Genomic DNA, 20539 nt, shown 5'->3' with positions numbered 1-20539 from the left:
TTTTGTTTTGTTTTGTTTTGTTTTTTTATTTTTATTTTTTTAATAATAAATTTTTTTTATTGGTGTTCAATTTGCCAACATACAGAATAACACCTAGTGCTCATCCCGCTGTTTTGTTTTTTTAAGAGCTATTTCTGCAACTTAGTTAACCTGGCATCGAAGCTACTGCCATATTATAACTGAAATGGAAGCCATTTTTATCAGGAAGCAAGTCCACTGTTGACCTCATCAAATCAATTCCACTGTTCACAAAATCCTACAATATGCCTAAAACAAGGCATATTCCATGTTCACAACTCTTGTTTTTCAAACAATTTTGGTTGCTGTCCTTGGAGAGCAGTGAATCCTTGAACCATAGTACAAGAGTTAAAAGAAAAAAGGTTCTTTCATCAACTTTCTGAGTTAAAATATTGACTTCACCCCTTCCTAGTTGTCTAACTGGGACAAGTTATATAATCTCACCAAGTGTCAATTTCCTCTTCTACAAGATGGGGATAATGATAGTAGCCTCTTCATAAGGCTTTGATGAGGACAGATTGAGGGAATCCATGTCAAGTGCTGAGCAGTATCTATCACATGATAAGTGGTCAATTAATGTTGTTGGTATTCTCATCTCAATCCAAAGGAAAAGGTAGAAATACTTCTAGATTTCATAAAGAACTTAAGGTATAAAAATTAAACCCTAAATATTTTCTATGTTAATATAATAACATATTTGAAAGTATAAAAACAAAAACTCTAGTTGAATTTTGTAAGATACTCTGCAACCATGTTCTTTACTTTTTGTAGCTCATTTGCCTTTGTTTCTTACTATTCCTTCTGCCTTGAATGGCTCCTCTCTCTAATTTTTAAAATGCTACCCACTTTCCCAAATCCATCTTAAATGGAAATGCCCCAAGCCTTTCTTATTTGCCCAACAACATGGACGACCTTCCTCTTTCATGGGCTTCTAAATCACTTTATTCCACTTCAGTTAGATTCAACTGTAATAAATTTCATTCAACAAAACCTTATTAAGTGTATCAAATAAGCTGGATAAATAGGAATGAACAGACCAGGGATCCTATGATTCTCAAGCTTAGAAAAACAAAATTAAAAGAGAGAGAAGGAAGAATAATAAGAGTATGTGCAGAAAAAGAGGCAGCAAGGAATGGAATGAGCTGGAAAGAAGTGGTTAGGAATATTCCAGACAGAGTGACCATATATTTCATCTTTTATTGTATTTATTTATAAACTTAATTTTCCTATATTTCTATACTATAATACCCTAAGAATATGTCCTCTTTGTAATCAGATCTTGTATAGTAGTACCCAGTTGTGACTTTTGCTCAAATGTTTGATGGCAGTTGTTAAATTGTCACCTCCCAAAATCTGCAATAAAACAACCTTTGTACTTGAGGTCCCTATCTGATTAATTTTATTCTACAGCCCTCCAAAAATTGCAAAGAAGTGAAATAAAATAGAAGCTGTGGCTAAAAAAAGGCAAGGTTTTGTCATTTAGGTAGGAATTTCAGATAAATTGTTGTAAAAACAATTTATTTGAAAACTGGTTACACAAGGCCAAATTAAAGCAATAAAAACAAATTTATTTTTCCCCACAGAACAATTTCAATCACCAATGAAATATTTAAATTCCAAAGTGGGCTTGTTTTAATGAATTTTTAACTCAAAATGTATAATACTTTAAAAATGTGTATAATATATGAAATTCAGCTACAGATTGTCATCGAAGCAGTCCATTTTTACCCAGAACATCATGATGACAACCTGACATAAATAGATTTATTTTTAAAGAGCTTAAAAATAAGATAATAAACACTGTCATAGATTTCTTTCATAGATTTAATTCTCTACTCCATTTAGTTTATGGCAATTATGCTGCTTTTTTTTTGTTCAAGTCATTATATTAATTAAATCATTAGTTTAGTTTTCCTTGAACTAATCCCCTTTTACAAGTGTTTCAAGAAAAAAATGTTAAGCTATAGACCCTATGCAAGTGTGGCTATCAGGTAGCTCAGCTGGAAGGTTTATCACATTTGCTAGGTGTATGTAGAGTGTATATGTGGTGCGGAAGAGGAGGAATGGATTAAATTATCATGATTATATATATATTATAAGATCATCTCTCCCATCTCAGCTCTATGTACCTCCAGATAGCAATCTATGCATTTTTACGGACATCCAACACTCCATTCAAACAGCACAGCAATACATTCTGAAATTTAAAATAATTTCAGTAAATGGCTAGCAATTCCTTTTCTGTTGGATTTACTTCCCGTCCTTACTGCAGAGGAATTATTGATGCATAGGATGTTAAGATTGAGAGGAATATTAGTGATCACACAGGATAATTCCTACTTTTTAGAGATGATGAAAACAGAAATATGGGGTTAAGTTGGATGAAGTCATACAATTAATGCAAGACTGCAACAACGCTGTTTATTTGTTAATGTCTCTCAGTGCATTTCCCTAAGAAAGTTCCTGTGGCCAGAAATAAGTAAGGGTTGGATATTGGGACCTCTGGCCAGGCAGGCCCTGGCTTAGAGCCTCTTCAGGCATAATTCTAAAAAAGCATCTTAGAACCAGAATGAGGGGAAGGGAAAAGCAGTTGGAGATATACTGGTAACAAAGCCACACTGGTAACAAGAAGATACAGCTGAGCGTCTCACACTGAGTAAAGACACAGGCAAACTATAAGATGCTGAGCAAACATTCATTTTGGTGAACAAAACCTTAAATTGTAAGTGAAATATAGCACGGGTATGAATAAAAGCGGTTACTAGACAGATGAAAAGCTGTCTTGTCTCAACTGCTTCATTCAGAACTAGTCCTGGGACTTCCCTCTGCCACTGGCCAAAGCAAGGTGCCATTGCTTCTCTGTTTACAAGTATTTCTCTTCTCACCATCTTTTCCTCACCTCAAGCTCTTAACTCCATGAGGACAGTGCCCATCTGAGACCTCTTTCTCCCCCTCCATTAAGACCTGGAATACTTATATCTTTAAGCAAAATGTAGAGTGGTATTACACTTTATGGACAAAGCTGAAAGGGCATTGGAATGCAGGGCTCCAGGGTCATGTTCCCCGACCAGAGGTCAAGCTGCATGAGATATAAGAGGTGAAAGTGTGCTCTGCGCTCTGAAGGTACCGCAGTGACTCTCTCTGGCTCTTTGATTCCTATCTGCTGGCCGCAGTGATGGTGGGGGTACAGCGTGCAGCTCCTTCTCCTTCTCTGAGCTCCCCCCTGCCTTGGGGAAAGTGAGAGACTGACAGGACTTCAGTTCATCCTCCTGGGTCCCATCCCTTCCTCCAAGGCTCTCCTTGCTTTCCCTCTTGGCATCTATCTTTTATTCTCAGCTGCCTTCTCTGTGGACTTTAGGCTTGTGATGGTTAGTTTTGTGTGTCAACATGACCAGGTCATGGGATGCTCAGAGAGCTGGTTAAACATTATTTCTAGGTGTGTCTGTGAGTGTGTTTCCAGAGGAAATTAGCATTTGATTAGGCTAGATAAAATCCATGTCTTCCTCAGTGTGGGTGGGCATTATCTAATCCATTAAAGGCTAGAATAAGACAAAAAAGTTGAAGGAAAGGGGAACTCACTCTCTTCTGCCTCACTACGTGGACTGGGACTGACACATAGGTGCTCCTGGTCCTCAGGTCTTTGGACTCAGACCAGAACTGCACCAGCCTTCCTGGCTCTCTAAAATGCACATGGTAGATGGAGGAACTTCTCAGCATCCATAGCCAAGTGACTCAATTCTTCATAATAAATGTAGTAAGTGATTGATAGATAGATAGATAGATAGATAGATAGATAGATAGATAGATAGATAATAGATAATATATTAATATAATAGATATAATATATCTATATTAATTAATATATTTATATTAATTAATATAGATATATTACCCATTTGGCCCGGGCTGTGATCCTGGAGACCCGGGATCGAGTCCCATGTCAGGCTCCCTGCATGGAGCCTGCTTCTCCCTCTGTCTGTGTCTCTGCCTCTCTCTCGCTCTCTCTGAATAAATAAATAAATAAATAAATCTTTAATAAAAAAAATAGATATATTAATATACTAATAGAATATACTACTCTCTGAACAGAATATATACTAACATACTAACAGAATATATTCTATTATTCTCTCTATATATATTCAATTTATATATATACACACACACATACACATACTGCTACATATGGAACATGCCATTCCCTAAATAGGATATATACTAATATATTACTAGAATATAAATATATTCTATTCCTCCTGTTTCTCTGAAGACCCCTGGCTGATACAAGGTCCTAGCACCAGACACAGAAGCAACAGTTTCAACTGGATTGTTTAATCACCTCTCGTAATTGCTCAACTGATTTTGTTCTCAGACTGATTGAACCCTGACTGATACAGAATTTGGTACTAGAAGTAGACTAGGAACCTTAAGGAGGGTTTCTCTGTAATGGTTCTGGGTTTCCTGGAATTGCTTCTCTAATAACATTAGATTTAAAGATACTAAAAATCTTATGTCCAGTAGTAAAGGGGACATTGGTAGTTCATGGCATGCAGTGGCAAAAAAAAGTTACTCAAGTTATCACCTGTACTCGGGACACCTGGGTGGCTCAGCGGTTGAACATCTGTTTGCCTTTACCTCAGGGTGTGATCCCAGTTTGGGGATCGAGTCCCACATCTGGCTCCCTGCATGGAGCCTGCTTCTCCTTCTGCCTATGTCTCTGTCTCTCTCTGTGTGTATCTCTATGAATAAATAAATAAAAATATTTTTAAAAAATTATCACCTGTATTCGCCTTCCAAGGTGAAGAATAAATTGGCGCATCACCCTCCTACCACCCTCCTACCATCACCCTCCTACCACACAGACACACACCTAATTTTGACATGCTACCCCATTCCATTTGCCAACTAACCCAAAAAGCAGGCAGTTTTGAGTGGAGGCCAGAATAAGAAAAGACTCTGAAGCTGTTTTGCCATTTGACTCATCTGAATCCATGGTGTTAGGATTGTTTGTGGTAGATGTGGAGCACATAAGGCTCCTTTAGTAAGAAGCACACATATGAGTGACTTGTAACTACAGACCCTGAGGATTGCTACATACCTTTGCAGACTAGAATTCTAGTTTTTCGAGAAACAGTTTTTAACTTGCTACTTTCAGGCTTAGCAGCTTCTGAAAACTTGACCACGGACTATTAGGTGACGGTGTGATTGGAAAGATCCCTTATGGACAGTGTATTGTCTGACCCACTAAATCATAAAGTTGGCACTCACAGCATTGAATAGAAGTGGCATAGACAAAATCTGGCTCAAGCAACCTCAGCAGAAGAAGACCTGTTCTTGTTTTGGTTTGGTTTGTTTTTTCAGGAGAGGATCTTGATGACATAACCTGTGGACATTAATGTTTCTTCAGCCACCACTGTCCCTGACCAGTAAGCTCACAACGTTATCATGCACCAGAAATAGAAGTTGCTAATGGGCCCGGCAACATAGAACTCATGAAAATGATCTGCTTTTAGCCACTGCTGTCCTACTGAATGCCCAACCTGTCAACGACAAAGACCGACACTGATATGGCACCAGTCCCCAGGAATATCAGCCAGACAGTGGTGGTCAGATGATTACATTGGACCACTTCCATCATCAAAGGGAGAGTTCTTTGTTCTCAGTGGAATAGAAGCATATTCTGGATATGGATTTGCCTTTCCGGACCTTAATTATTCACCAATCTGACATCCATAGAGCTGCAAGATGCCTTTGTCTTTATGATAAAAGCATTGCTTCTGACTGAGGAACTCAATTTACAGCAAATGAAACAAGACATTGTGGTAGAATGGCTTATGAAGGTTTAGTTTCAGGAGCAGCTGAATGGGCCTAAGGTAATGTCCCCCAGGTATAGTGTGTGTTCTAAATCAGTGACTGAATTCATAGATCAGAAAATCAAGGGTGGTAATGGTCATTTTCTGTCTCATAATTATTCTAGTGACACCCTAGCAAAACATTTTCTTCCTGTCCCCACAACTTTAGTTTCTGTTGTTCTAAAGTCTTGGTTCCCAAGAGAGAACTATTCCACCGAGAGACAGAATAGTGGTTTCCTTAAACTGGAAGTTGAGACTGTCATCTGGCTACTTTGGACTCCTCATTCCAGAAAATCAATAGACTAAGAATGGGGTCTCTGTCCCAAGTGGGGTGATTGATCCTGATTATCAAGGGAAAATGGGTTGTTACTACACAGTTGGAGCAAGGATGTGTGTGTGTCCGTAATGCGGGAGCTCCTTCCCCTGGAACTCCTCAGTACTGCCATACCCTGGTATTAAAGCCAGTGGAAAATGAAGCATCACAATTTGGGCAGGAATGCCAACATGCTGGAGCTTTAGGAAGGAAGGCTTGAGTCACCTTGAGAGGCAAGAAATCTGTCTCCCCATCGAACATTGTACAAAGTTTGGGCCTTGAGTTTGTCTTCATCCACAGGCTTCTATGGCCCTAGCTATCTTGTTCCTGATTTGGTTAACACTCAAATCTATGCAATGATTTCACCAGAGAAACTATTTCCTTGTGGGGACTCCCCTCAAAACTCCGGCTGAGAGGCCGATTCTTACGGCAAGCTGGTCTCTGGATGGTTCCTCACATCCTGTGTGTGTCATAGGCCTTGGAGTAGATGCTACCAATACCTTTTCCAAGTGCCCTCTGCCAGGCTGGTACACTTATTCCTGGAATTTTGAGGAGTGTTGGGTGCTCCCAATTACTTGCAGCTGCCTCCTTCTCCAGAGAATTGCCCTCAGTTGAGTAGACAGTAAATGACTAATGAACAATGGAATACAGAAGGCCAGTCCCTTCACCTTTAATGGTTGCAACTTTGCAGTGGGATTTACACCCAGGGGCCTCCACTTGTTGGACTGGGCCAAGTCTAGGCTTCCCCCGAGGCCCCATCCTTGCTTGACTCTTTCCCTGCCCCAGGCAGCTTCCCTCACCCATGGCAGGTTCCTCCTGAGAGCACTCCCTCAATAAAGCATGAGTAGCGAACCTGCCAACTCCCTTTCAGGTTCTATTTCTGCACAACCTAAGGTGGACCTTCGGCTCTGTGATGAGGTTAGGTGGTTTTCTAAAGAAGTCACCCACGTATTAGAAAAAAAAAGAGGAACTACTTACTATGCTATTTCACAGAAACAAACAAACCATCCATATTAGGTAGAAGTTCCAGACTTAAATGCTTTTCGGTTTTGCTTTTCATCCTTGCTATGCATATGCGTGCTTCCAACATCAAATCAGCATGTGACTCCACCCATGTGCATAGAAGTCTGTCTCCCTCTAAGACCTCTTGAGGTCCAGGACCTTGACAGCACAGTGCCTGCATATAGTAGGTGCTCAGGAATGGTTTGCTGGATGAACTAATGTACCCTTAAGTCCCTAAACTGCACTCATACAAAAGTAGAAATCAGTTGCTTTTTTGCTCTTATTCACCAGGATGTGGGTTTTTTCAACAGGTTCATTCCTTCTTTCATTTAAGGACTTGAATTTGGAAAGCAAGTCTCTAGACCCATTGAATTATTGTTCATAATTTAATAAAACCATGGCACATGGGTGCCTCAGTCGGGTAAGCATCTGCCTCTTGACTTTGGCTCAGGTCATTGATCTCAGGCTCATGAGGGCTCTGCGCTCACCGTGGAACTTGCTTAAGAGTCTATCTCTCCCTCTACCTGTACCGCCCACCACCACTAACACGTGTTTGCATGCTCTCTCTAATAATATAAATAAATAAATAAATAAATAAATAAATAAATAAATAAATAAATAAATCCCTCACTGTACCTAACATCCAAGAGGTAAAGATCAGTTTAAACAGGAGAAAATACACATTGGCTACTCTCGAAAACATTTTTCATTCATTTGACATGGCAAATCCATAGACTCAGATCTAAGTCTGGCTTTAAGAAGAATCTACACATCAAAGCTCACAGGCAATGTTTTACATTCTTTGATTTCAAAGGACTATATTTGAGAAACTTGTCTTTTCAGGTTACTAGAGGTGATGCAGACCGAAAGTTTAGAAACAAACACAATTGCATTCAGATCCTGGCCATGACACTTGCTACAGGACCTGGGGTAAGTCATAGCTTCCCAGAGCCTCAGTCTCTTAATTGGTACTAAGTCAAGGTACTAATGACCACGGTGAGGATTTGAGACAGTGCAGAGAACACGTTTGGCTTTGGATAAATACCCATTCCTTCTCTTCTGCCATGATGGAAACCACATTTCGTGCTTCACAGGAGGCTTCTCCCCTGGTCAGATAGCCCCTGCAGAGGCAGCATCTCTCTGGGCAAGGGCTCCTCCCCTAGTCCCTGTCACCTTGCAGAGCTCTCCCTTGGTGAATCCCCTCCTTTTGTCCTGTCCTTCTGGCTATCAGCCCTTTCCTCTCCCTTCAAGCATAACAGACAAGGTTGTCCCTCTGTTTCCTTCCCACTTTTTAAATTCCCCTTCCTATAATATCTGGTTCTACCCACACCACATTGCTGAAACTCCTCTCCAGGCATCAGGAGCATTCTTTCTGAGCCTTCTCTCAGCCTTCATCCCCCTTAAAGACCTGAAATAGAATTCCCTGTTCACGCAGCACCTGTCCATACCCGAACGCCCCATGTGGCTAGTGGAAGGTACTATGGTCCCTGATCACATCTAAGAACCTTGCTCTCTTGCCTCCTTGACCCCGCTCGCCCCTCTGGCTCTTCCATCTCTGTGTCTCACGGTGTCTTCCCTAAGGTGTCCTATTCCTTAGCTTGGTGGTGACTCCCTAATACTGTAAACACAATTGATTGATGGGTTGTCTTGACTGTCCTGTAACTGTCGCATAGGTGCAGTGAGAGAGGCTAAGAAAACGTCCGTATATCATAAGTAACACACATAACCCTCTTGCCCTAGTCCAGTTTTCCATCAATTTTTAAAAGTGTAAAATCCTGCCAGGAATTCTCCTCATTTTCTAGATCCGGTTATTCTTTCAGAAGGGGGTTTAGGGAGACGTTTGTAATATGTAAATATCCACTTTACAGCCGGAGTGATTCAGCCTTTCATCTATAAGCTAAACACAAACTACCCATGTCTACAGGGAGCGTGGGAAGGTGGTAGGGTAGGAGGACCCTGGCTCACCCCATCCCACATTTACGACTAGATACCCTCCACAGCCAAGTCAGTAAAGCAGAGAGCGACCTGATGCCGGGCCAAACACACTCCTCAACTAAATATGGAGAAGCTGCTGCATCTGAAAGGCTAGGAAGGTCCAAAATGCAGAAGCAGGTGGCCACCCTTCAAGAGACAGCCACCTGCACGGAGAGGCAACATAGCCACAGCTGTAGGTGCAACATGGTGGCAAATGGGAGACAGATCTGTTCCTACTGGTTTCAGAGCATTCCCCTGCCCCACCACCACACGAGCACTGAGCCACCTGCAGGAGGAGGGCTGCTCATACCCGTAGCTTCTGCAGAGGGCTCCAGCAAATTTTGTTAGAGCTGTGCACGTGCCCTACCCTGTAGGGTGTTGGTGAGGATGTGGAGAAAAAGGAACCCTCAGGCGCTATTGGTGGGAATGCAAACCCGTGCAGCCACTATGGAAAACCAGGTGGAGTTTCCTCAAAAAATTAAAAGTAGAATTACCCTACGATCCAGCAATTGCACTACTGGGAATTACTCCCAAAACAAAGACACTAATTCAAAGGAATACACACACCCTTATGTTTATAGCAGCATTATTTACAATAACCAAGATATGAAAGAGCCTAAGTGTCCATCAATTGATGAATGGATAAAGAAGCAGTGTGCGTGTGTGTATATAAATGTATATTCTATATATATATGTAATATATCATGTATACATTATAATAAATATATATGGAATTCTATTAATTATACTAATGTAACAGTAATATATTTTATTATATACTTTATATGATTATATAATATAATATATAATGTAATAATATAGCATCTTATATTATTATACATTGTATATATTACATCTAAATTTTATAGATTATATATATATTACATATTATATAACATGTATATATATGAGAGAATCTGCTGCTCCCTCTTCCTCTGCCCCTCCTACCCCACTCATGCTTACTCTCTTGCTTGCTTTCTCTCAAATAAATAAAATCTTTAAAGAAAAACTATGTTAACTCTATTTTGAGATAGTAGTCTTTATTTCCTTATACACTTTCCTTAATCTTGGAGAACTTGTTGAAATCTCAGCTTATATAAGCAAATTAATGGCGCCCAATGATATTTCTATTTTATCAGACAAGAGCTCTAAATCGCTAAATTCTGAAACACAATTACTGTCATTATTTAAAGAGGTATAATCATAGTATTGTCCTATTTATACACTAAAGTTAAATGGGAGAAGAAATGAAATAAAAGTCAACACTACAAAAGTATAAATTAAGATTCTCATAAAGTTCATTTTAGCGATTCAAAATTTGACTCTATTTTTTGGAATTTAGAATGTAAATACTAAAGGTTAAACTTGTACTCTACCTTAGAAATAAAAATATATTCACCGATCTTAATTCTACCCAAGTACTGAATAACAAAGAATTTATTGTGTTTCCCAGAGTGTTATATTTAAAGCACAATGAAACTTTAAGTTTAGCAATCCCATAATCCTCACAGCGTTAGTATTGTCCTAAATTTGAAAGTGAGGAAATTAAACAAGTAATTTGCCCAAGGTCACATCCATTGGATGGCAGAGCCAGAATTTCATACCTGATCATTTGGTTCCAGAGCCTACATTCTTCAAAGGGAACACATCATCCCCCCAAATTGAATCTATAATAGAACTAATTTTTCCACAGATAAGGAATGTTTCATATATAAAGTGTTGTGTATAAAACAACTATATATGTGTGTAGAACAACTGTATATATGTAATATACCTGTTTTATAAACAGACTTTTCAAAAAACTAATGTGGAACGGGGCACCTGGGTGGCTCAGTCGGTTAAGCATCTGCCTTGGGCTCAGGTCATGATCTCAGGGTCCTGGGATGGAGCCCCGGGTCAAGCTCTCTGCTAGGTGGGGAGTCTGCTTGTCCCTCTGCCCCTCCCCCTGCTCATGCTTGTTCTTTCCTCTCTCTGAAATAAATAACTATTTTTTTTAAAAGTAAAAATGAAAATTTTTAAATGTTTTAAAATTTAAGTTAGTAGACTGGTTCTCAAACCTTCTCCGACAGGTATTTTTCCAGGCTGTATTACCTTCTTCAAAAGATAGGGAGCCAATGGATTATTTGAAAATAGCTATGCTTTGTCTCCATTATTAATAATTATTTTGAAGTTCTTTCCTTGATTATACCCCATGTGTTAAGTAGCTCTCTCTAAATATTTCCCTATTTATTACCTATTCTTTCATCCTGATGTTAATACTAACATCTTTTATTTGTGTAGTTTTAATTCAAGTTTTAGCTACACTACAAATAACTTTTTAAGTATTCTTTTTAAAGATCTGATTTTATTTATTTATTTATTTATTTATTTATTTATTTATTTAAGAGAGAGTGCACACAAGAGAGCATATAAGCAGTGGGGAGGGAAAGAGGAGAGGGAGAAGTAGGCTTCCCATGGAGCAGGAACTCCAATGCAGGGGCTCCATCCCAGGACCCTGGGATCATGACCTGAGCTGAAGGCAGACACATGACCAACTGAGTCACCCAGCCTCCCTTTTATTATTTTAAATTTTTTAAAATTATTTTAAATTTTTAATTGAAGTATAGTGGACATACAATATTTTATTAGTTTCAGGTGCAGAGCGTATGGCTCAGCATTCATGTATATCACAAAAAGCTCTCCATGATGAGCTTAGTTACCATCTGTCAGTTAGGAAGTATCTTTTAAAGCATGAGTACTTCAGACTTCAGCTCCCATCTACCAACCACCTTTAGATTTCTCTTGAAAATTTTTTGCACTTATAAACATGTTTCTTTGTATGTCCCATCTTATTTTTATTTGAAAATAAAAGAATTTTAAGTGCCTTGATTGAAAGTAATCTCTTTGAAAGGAAGACCCATGTTGCACACAAGTTTCACACGCTGTCTTGGATTTTGACAAACCAGCAAGAATTTGCTGACAATTTCTATTCTGTCTCATACTGTAGGTATGCAATAAATATTTATTTAAATGAATATTCAATCCAGTAAGCTCCAAAAGCACTCCAATATCAGAGCGGGTAAGCATCCTTTCAAGCCAGATGCTCCACCACTCAAATCCAACCTAAGTAGCCTGAATAATATTCAGCACCAAGATTTGTTTTTCTTTTACTTTTCCCTTTTTCTAAGACTAAAGCCTTCAGTGTCATTGCCAAAAGTGGATGGCTCTGTAGAAGAATAAATCTTAGAGCATCTCAGCCAGAAAATCCAGCATTTTATTCCCCAATTGCAGCATCACTGAATTTCACTGAAATTTCTTGAGATGTCACATAGCGTCATCACATACTAGGTCAATTTGGTTAGCCAAGCCAGCCATGTGAGAAAGGTGAGAAACTTAGGATGCTGATTGAGGAAGCATCTTTAGCCTCTTTCAGAGAGGGCATGATTCTGGTGATACCATGCAGAGTTCTGAGCATGAACAATTACTTCTCTAAAAGCAATTAATTGGGGTACCTGAGTGACTCCATCAATAGAGCATCTGACTCTTGATTTCAGCTCAGGTCATGATCTCAGGTTCCTGGGATAGAGCCCTGTGTTGGGCTCCACACTCAGTGAGGAGTCTGCTTGAGATTCTTTCTTCGTCTCCCCCTCCCCCTTCCCCTGCCTGCTTGTTTGCACTCTCTCTCTCTCTCTCTCTCTGTCGATAAATACATAAATCTTTAAAAAATAATAAAAGCAGTTCATTGCCTCTGGTAGCATAGAAAATCCTGACAGTGTGTGTATTTCCTTTTTAGAAAATAGGGCATTTCTGTCAGCCAGGCAACTTAAAACTCCTTAGGAAAAGGAAGGAAATTCAAACCACCTTATAAAGACGTTAGTATTCACCTCAAATATTCCAATTATCATTTCTCAAGGATACTAATAAAGAATGAGCAGAACAAGGTCCAGAGACTCTACAGAAATTTAAAATGACTTCCAAAGCAGATATTTCTTAAAACAGGTATATTTTTCAATGGAAGTATAGTTGACACAGAATGTTACATTAGTTTCTGCTTTATAACATAGTGACTCAACAGCTGTGTATGTGGTGCTGTGCTCACAAGTGTAGCTCCCATCGGTCCCCACACACTATTACAATACCATTGACTACACTCTCCGTGCTGTACCTCTCATTCCCGTGATGTATTCATTCCAAACTGGACCACTGTGCCTCCCACTCCCCCTACCCTTTTGGCCCACCTCCCTTCTCACTGACAACCACCAGTTCTCTATATATATGGGTCTTTTTCTGTTTTGTTTTTATTTGGTTTTGGTTTTGGTTTTTTTAGATTCCACATTAAGTGAAATCATATCGTATTTGTCTTTAACTTATTTCACTTAAGTGTAATATTCCCTCGATCCACTCATGTTGTTGCAAATGGCAAGATCTCATTCTCTTTTGTGATTAATATTGCACTCTGTGTGTGTTTGTGTGTGTGCATATATATAGTGGACACTGACATTGTTTCCCTATCTAAGCTGTTATAAATAATGCTGCAATGGATATAGGGCATATATCTTTTCAGGCTGGTGTTTTTCCTTTGGATAAATATTCCAGAAATGGAATTGCTAGATTGTATGATAATTCTGTTTTCAATATTTTAAGGAACCTCCATACTGTTTTCCATAGTGGCTGCACCAATTTACGTTCCCACCAACAGTGCAACAAGGATTCCCTTTTCTCCACATCCTCAGTAACACTTGTTATTTCTTCTTTTTAATAATAGCCATTTTAACAGGTATAAGGTGCTATCTCATTGTGGTTTTGATCTTCGTTTCCCTGATGATTAGTGATGTTGAGCATCTTCTCATGTGTCTATTGGCTATCTGGATGGCTCCTTTGGAAAAATGTCTGTTCAGATCTTCTGTCCATTTTTTATTCAGATTTTTTTTGGTGTTGAGTTGTTTAAATTGTTTTGGATATTAACTCCTTTTCAGATGTATCATCTGCAAATGACTTCTCCCATTTGGTAGGTTGACTTCAAGCTTTGTTGATGGCTTCCTTCTCTGTGCAAAAACTTTTTATTTTGATGTGGTCCCAATAGTTCATTTTTGCTTTTCTTTCCTTTGCCTGAGGAGACATTCCTAGAAAATGTTACAATGGTCAACATCAGAGAAATGACTGCCTGTGTTCTCTTCTCGGATTTTTATGGTTTCAGGTCTCACATTAGGTCTTTAGTCCATTTTGAGTTTATTTTTGTGTATGGTGTAAGAAAGTGGTCCAGTTTCATTCTTTTGCATGTAGCTTCCAAGTTTTCACAGCACCATTTGTTGAAGAGACTGTTTTTTTCTCCACTGTATATTCTTGCCTCCTTTGCCATAAATTAACTGATCATATAAGTGTGGGATTATTTCTGAGGTCTCTATTCTGTTCCATTTACCTATGTGTCTATTTATCTATTTACCTTTACCTTGCCACATATTTACCTATGTGTTAGTACCATACTGTTTTGATTATCACCGCTATATGTTATATCTTGAAATCTAGGATTGTGATAACTCCAGCTTTGTTCTCTTTCTCAAGGTTGCTTTGGCTTTTCATGACCTGTTGTGGTTCCATACAAATTGTAGCATTCATTTCCTTGGTTAAGTTTATTCCTAAGTCTTTATTCTTTTTGGTGCAATTTTAAATGGAATTATTTTCAATTCAGATATTTTCAGATATTTTTAAAAGCAGATATTTTTAAAAACAGAGCCATAAATGTTAGTAAGAACTAAATGCAGGAGGTTTAATTTAGGACATTTTATCTTTGGTTAACTTTCAGGATTGCCAAGAGAAAAATGATTGTGAAAGCTAGCAAAAATAAGCTCCATCTTACCTGTGATTAAGCTAATGCTAGAAATTGATACTTATAAATAGCTGGAGGAACCAAAGATCAGATCCAAATGTAATCATATAGACGCCCAAATTAATGAAGTATAGGAGTCCTAATCCACTATCCTAAGGTTTCCAGGCTAAATCTGAGGATTACTTTGGCAAATTTGGATAAAATTTAGAGTTCTCTAATAATATATTACACAGACCAGAAAAAAAAAGTCATGAAACTAAACAGTGGCTAAGAATGCAAGGGGAAAAATCAATAAAATGTCTAAAAATAAAAAATTCCCTTGAATCAATAATTGCAAATCTCATGAAGAGTAATAAGAGGAAAACATCAACAGTACCAACAAGAGCTCTATCAGATTGAGGATTACATTATACATTGACTTTATTAGCTTGAAATCATTTTCTAAGTCTGTACATCCAGGTAGGTCATAATTTTTGAACAGTAACATACTTGTCTAAGAAATTTATTGTAGCTTCCACAGCTAATTCATTTTAAATTAGAGAACAGCTTGGATATTTAGATAATCAGCCACTTAAAGGCTAGATATTGAAACAGCAGAATCTGAATCCTACTTGCTGTGAGGAGAAAATGTCTATTATGAAAGGAAAAATAGTGACAAGAGAATTTGTGTAATTTCCATAATACTGCAAAAGAGAATTAGATCCCAAATGTTTCATTTCTGACTGATTTCACTTCTTGTTCAAATCGTCCACTTGCTTAAAAAATAAATTTAAAAAATGGGTATTTAAAAAAATAAAGATAACATTAAAAGTACTAATTATAGAGCATATACTAATAATAACATAATAATACCATTTCTGTAGTATTTTACAACTTCAAAGTGATTGGTAGAAGGACAGGTAGATGGATGAACAGAATCTAAATCCATCCTCCTAGCAACACTGTGAGGAAAGAACCCCGCTGGACAGATGGCAAAACCAAGACTCAGAGAGACTGAGTAACTAGATCCAACACTTAGTACAAATAAAGGTATTGCAGATATACAAGACTCAGCCTGGGTCTTCTGATTTTAATCCCTGTGCTCCTTCCACTGTCACACTGGGTTGTGTGCTGGAATAAGAAATAGTGATCATTTATCTGTGAATTTGGGGGCTTTAGTTTTTTTTTTTATCTACCCAAGGAGATTTTATAAGGACAAATAAAACAAAATGTGGGTAAGTACTTTGAAAACTGAGACTTACTCTATGTGCATAAACACAAAGTGCTATACATTCTTAACAAGAAGTTATTTTTCTACTTCATCTACAGAAATCAGATCAAAATAGCTGTCTGAAAAGTAAACCACAAACTATGATTTCACCAACTTCCTACTTTAATTTTCTCAAGCTTGGAAAAATGTTCCAAATGCAAATAAATAAATTTTAAAAATAAAATTGTAGGACTGAAAAACTATATTGCTTTCATAACTGGAGTTAGCTTGAAAGGGTGCTATAAAATACTCATAATTTAAGTGGAAATATTCACCAAAAGATGACCAGCAAGTTTTACAAAATCAGTTAAGGACCAGAACTACTTTAAAAAGACTAAAGTTTTATCACAAAAAGTTAAGATTTTCAATTAAGACACCAGAGCAGATTGTTGATGAATACTGTCTATCTGTTCTAATTGCCCATGTCTCAGAAGCTAGACTTTTGTTACAATTGTTTCCCTTATATCTGGTGTCCATGGATATTAAGTGAATCACAGGAAAGCGTCACTTACAGTAAGAAGAGACTCTAGGATCCAAACTGAATCTTTATGAAGAAAGATTTCTGAAAGGATAAAATGACTCAACAGTATTGTCCAAAACGTGTTTTCTTTTTCTTTTGGGATTTGGGCAATTGGTTCATACACAGATATTTTATTTTGTTTTATGCTTTTGGCTTTAACAATCCCACAGAGCCCTGGTGTTTAAATCACCAGTATATCATGTAACTAGTCACCTTTAGGACAATAGAGACATCCTAAATTGATTTTGCAAGAGACATTGTCTGATTCTTTGTTTCATAATGTGATGAAGGATTTATCTTCCATCCACTTTTGAACACCTAAGTGAGAGTGATGTGCTCACTCATGTGAACCCCCTGTTCTTTAGATGTGTGTTGCCACAAACTGAATAGCCAGGCTGGCTGCCAATTTATGCTCTTCTCCTGAGTGGTTACATTTTGAAGGGGTCACTGCTGGCCTAGAAGAGCCTATCTGACTGCAGGAGGACTGTTCAGTCACACACACCACAGTCAGCTCATCATAAGTGTGTCCCCAAGCTCTTCCTACCCAAACACACAAGAACCTGCCTAAGTCACAGAGGACCAACCCGTTGTTTCTGAGTAGTTGGTTACTTCATTCTCTTCCAAGAAGGAAGAACAAGATGGGAAATTTCTAAAATTTGTGTACATTTCTTGGGAAATAAAACAGGGAAAACAGATGGTCTTTTTATCCAGAAGATATGAGACAAGTGACCCAGCTGGTTTAGGACAAGGGAGGCACACTTTAATGAGGACACCGTTTCCTAGGTCTGTGATGTCTGTCATCACTGGCTGTGTCTGTGTTAATGTACCCATAGTTCTTATTGCTAGTCGGTTTCATTGCAAGCCAATCTCCAGCTTCATTGTGAGTTTAATAATTGTGTGAACAAAAGGATACCAGAATCAAAAAGGACTCATAGATATTGTTCAGCCCCATCATTTTACTGATGCAAAAACAGTCCAGGGAGATGACGACTTATCTACAATTATAAATCCATTCAGTAAGGAAGACCTGGAGTCCAGTTTCTGGATCCATTCTCTTCCCAAGCTCCTCCCACACTTTCCTGTAGGACCTGATAATGTTTGTCCCTAACACAAGAGCACTCGACTGTGAGCACATGGGTACACTTATACTTGTTTCCCCCCATCTCTGTTGCTAAATCCACCTCTTTCATCATGCCTTGCCCCTGACCTCTGTCCTGACATTTCTAAGTTAGGAAAGGAAGCTTCCATCTCTCCCTTCCACACCACTCCTCCCCATTCTCACAGGATCCCAAGGCGGTCAGAACTTAGAACAAGGCAGCTTCCTCTTGGGAACTCATCAATGTCAGATGACCCAGCAATTCTGAGAATTACTTCAGTATATTGTGGTTTGAATGATTTTGTGGGCCAGCACAGAAGCCAAAATATCATATCATATATTCTTTTAAGACATTTATCAGTGAATTTCTGAAATATAATATGTTTATAAGTTCAAGACTATCTGTTTTGCTGACGCACAGCAGATACAATTAGGAACCAGATACACATGTGACCTCTACTAAGAGATCAAAACTAATGATGGTGATTAAAAGCCACTGAAGAGCGGGAAGTAAGAAACAGAAGGGAAGAAAAAAGAGAAGGCAAAGGGACAGAAGGAAAGAGAGCAAAGAGAAGCTGAAGGCCGGGATACAGTGAACAGAATGGCCAAGGGCTCAGTCAAGGTAGCTATGGACACATTCAATGGGACCTAGCCTGGAGTACTAGTGACCTGATGTGAGCATGGCCACAGGTCATGAGAAGGCAGTGAGCCTCAGCCTTCGTTATCTGAGCAATGGCTACAAAAAAAGAAAGAGCCAAACCCAATACAGACAACCATCTGCTTGCCGATAGTAAAAGAGAAAAATTGACATTGGTGGTTCCAGTACTTAGATTTGGCATAAATTCTAGTTCAAGTTGAGAATAATAATGCTTCCATCTATCAACACCGTCAATTCATTTCTCAAAAGTGATGTTCATGCGTGTATACATAAGGAAAAATACATTAGCCTGTGTATTTATGTTTTGTACACTCTACTGTGTGTGTTATGCCTCGATTTAAAAAGTCTTTTTTAAGCTGGCACGCATGCCTGAGACTAAGCAGCTTAAAAACAGCCCTAGGCCATCCCAGGTCTAAACTCAGATCTCTGAAGCCCTAAGTCCATGTTCCCTCCATACTCATTGCAGCTTCTCTGAGTAGAAATGCAGGATGAATAGAGATAACACTGTGTAGGCCTGAGAGAAACAAGTGCAAGCACTCTGGCATGGAACAAGAGTTACACTCAAGCACGTAACACAGCGTGGATGCTCCAGTCTTACAGTCATTCTGGGGAACTTTTTATGTCATTTTATTTCTTACAATACTGAGAGTTTAACCCACCATGTACCAGATTTTTTTTTAAAAGACTTTATTTATTTATTCATGAGGGACAGAGAGACAGAGAGAGAGAGAGAGAGAGAGAGAGGCAGAGGGAGAAACAGGCTCCATGCAGGGAGCCTGATGTGGGACTCAATCCCAGGTCTCCAGGACTACGCCCTGGGCCAAAGGCAGGTGCTAAACCACTGAGCCACCCAGGAATCCCCCCCATGTACCAGATTTAAAAATAATAATAAAGTACTTCAGCTAAGTATCTCTCTAAAATATTATGGTGGCCCTATCTTCAGAAACAGAACACACCATATGGGGTTGGACCTTTCCTTGATTGCTCAGGATCATAATTAAGAAATACATCATTGGGCTATGCTATTTTCAGGAGCAATTAATGGTGAGCAGAGCTATTTACTTCTTAACAACTTGCCCCCCAAAGGTTGTATTTGTTTAATTTCTCAGACCTACTTTTAATGAATCTATTTCAACCAATGCTGTTGGCCACATGTGCTGTTCCTCTAAATGTGTCAGTCATCCCCCTAGTTTATGGCTTAAAACCTGGACACTAGCCTCACTGTTGTACAGTTCTCTAAAAACAAATCAGCTATAGGAGAAAGCCTGTTATTATTTTTGCTTATTTCCATTTATTGGCTGTATTCTAGATAGGTTAGATGGCCAGATAAGTGAATTTTGAATAGGCAAGATATTATTGGACTCTTGCTTATTTATTTTTTTTAGTGAAACCTTTACTTAAGCATAATGTGCATAGAGAAAAACACACAAATTATAAGTCTACAGTTCAATGGTTTTTAACAGATTTCAAAAACAAAAGAAGTTGTTTTGGAGCGCCTGGGTGGCTCAGTCAGTTAAGCATCTGACTCTTGAGTTTGTTTTGGGTCAGGTCATAATTTCAGGGTCCTGGGATGGAGCTCCATGTCAGGCTCTGCTTCAGGCTCTGTGCTCAGTGGGGAGTCTGCTTGAGATTCTCTCTCCCTCTCCCTCTGCCCCTCCTCCCATACACTCTGGTTCTCTCTCTAAATAAATAAATCTGTTTTTTAAAAAATTGAAGTTGTTTTTAACACACTTTTGTTAGGTATACCTAGATAAAGTGCATAACATCACCTACTTTGTCCTTTTCAAAGCATGCACTATTTTCCATATGCAAGGTATCCTTTCCCACATGTGTGAGGCTAAGAAAATAGGTATTTTCTGTATTTGACAAATGTGGAAAATAGAGACTTGGATAACCGACTTCTCAGATCACAGAGCAGAGAGCAAAGATATTAATCGCAGTGTTCCAGTGCAGGAATCTTCCCGTTATTATACAATGAAATTTACTCAGAAGGAGCAAATACAGTAGTATCAATTCTAGAATCAAAATGTGGACGGGAGAGAGCAGACATT

The 20539-nt window shown here is 38.6% G+C and overlaps 1 protein-coding gene across 1 annotated transcript in view; it reads right to left on the bottom strand.

The window, feature by feature from the left end:
* The window catches only part of MTNR1A (melatonin receptor 1A), a 31307-nt gene that overhangs the window by 3891 nt on the left and 6877 nt on the right, over window positions 1-20539 (bottom strand). The gene's annotated exons all lie outside the window — the stretch shown is intronic.

The sequence above is a fragment of the Canis lupus genome, chromosome 16 (genome assembly GCF_011100685.1).
Source record: "Canis lupus familiaris isolate Mischka breed German Shepherd chromosome 16, alternate assembly UU_Cfam_GSD_1.0, whole genome shotgun sequence".
Lineage (NCBI taxonomy): Eukaryota > Metazoa > Chordata > Mammalia > Carnivora > Canidae > Canis > Canis lupus.
Note: the sequence above shows the minus strand (reverse complement) of the source record. Positions and strands in the feature narration are given on the sequence as shown.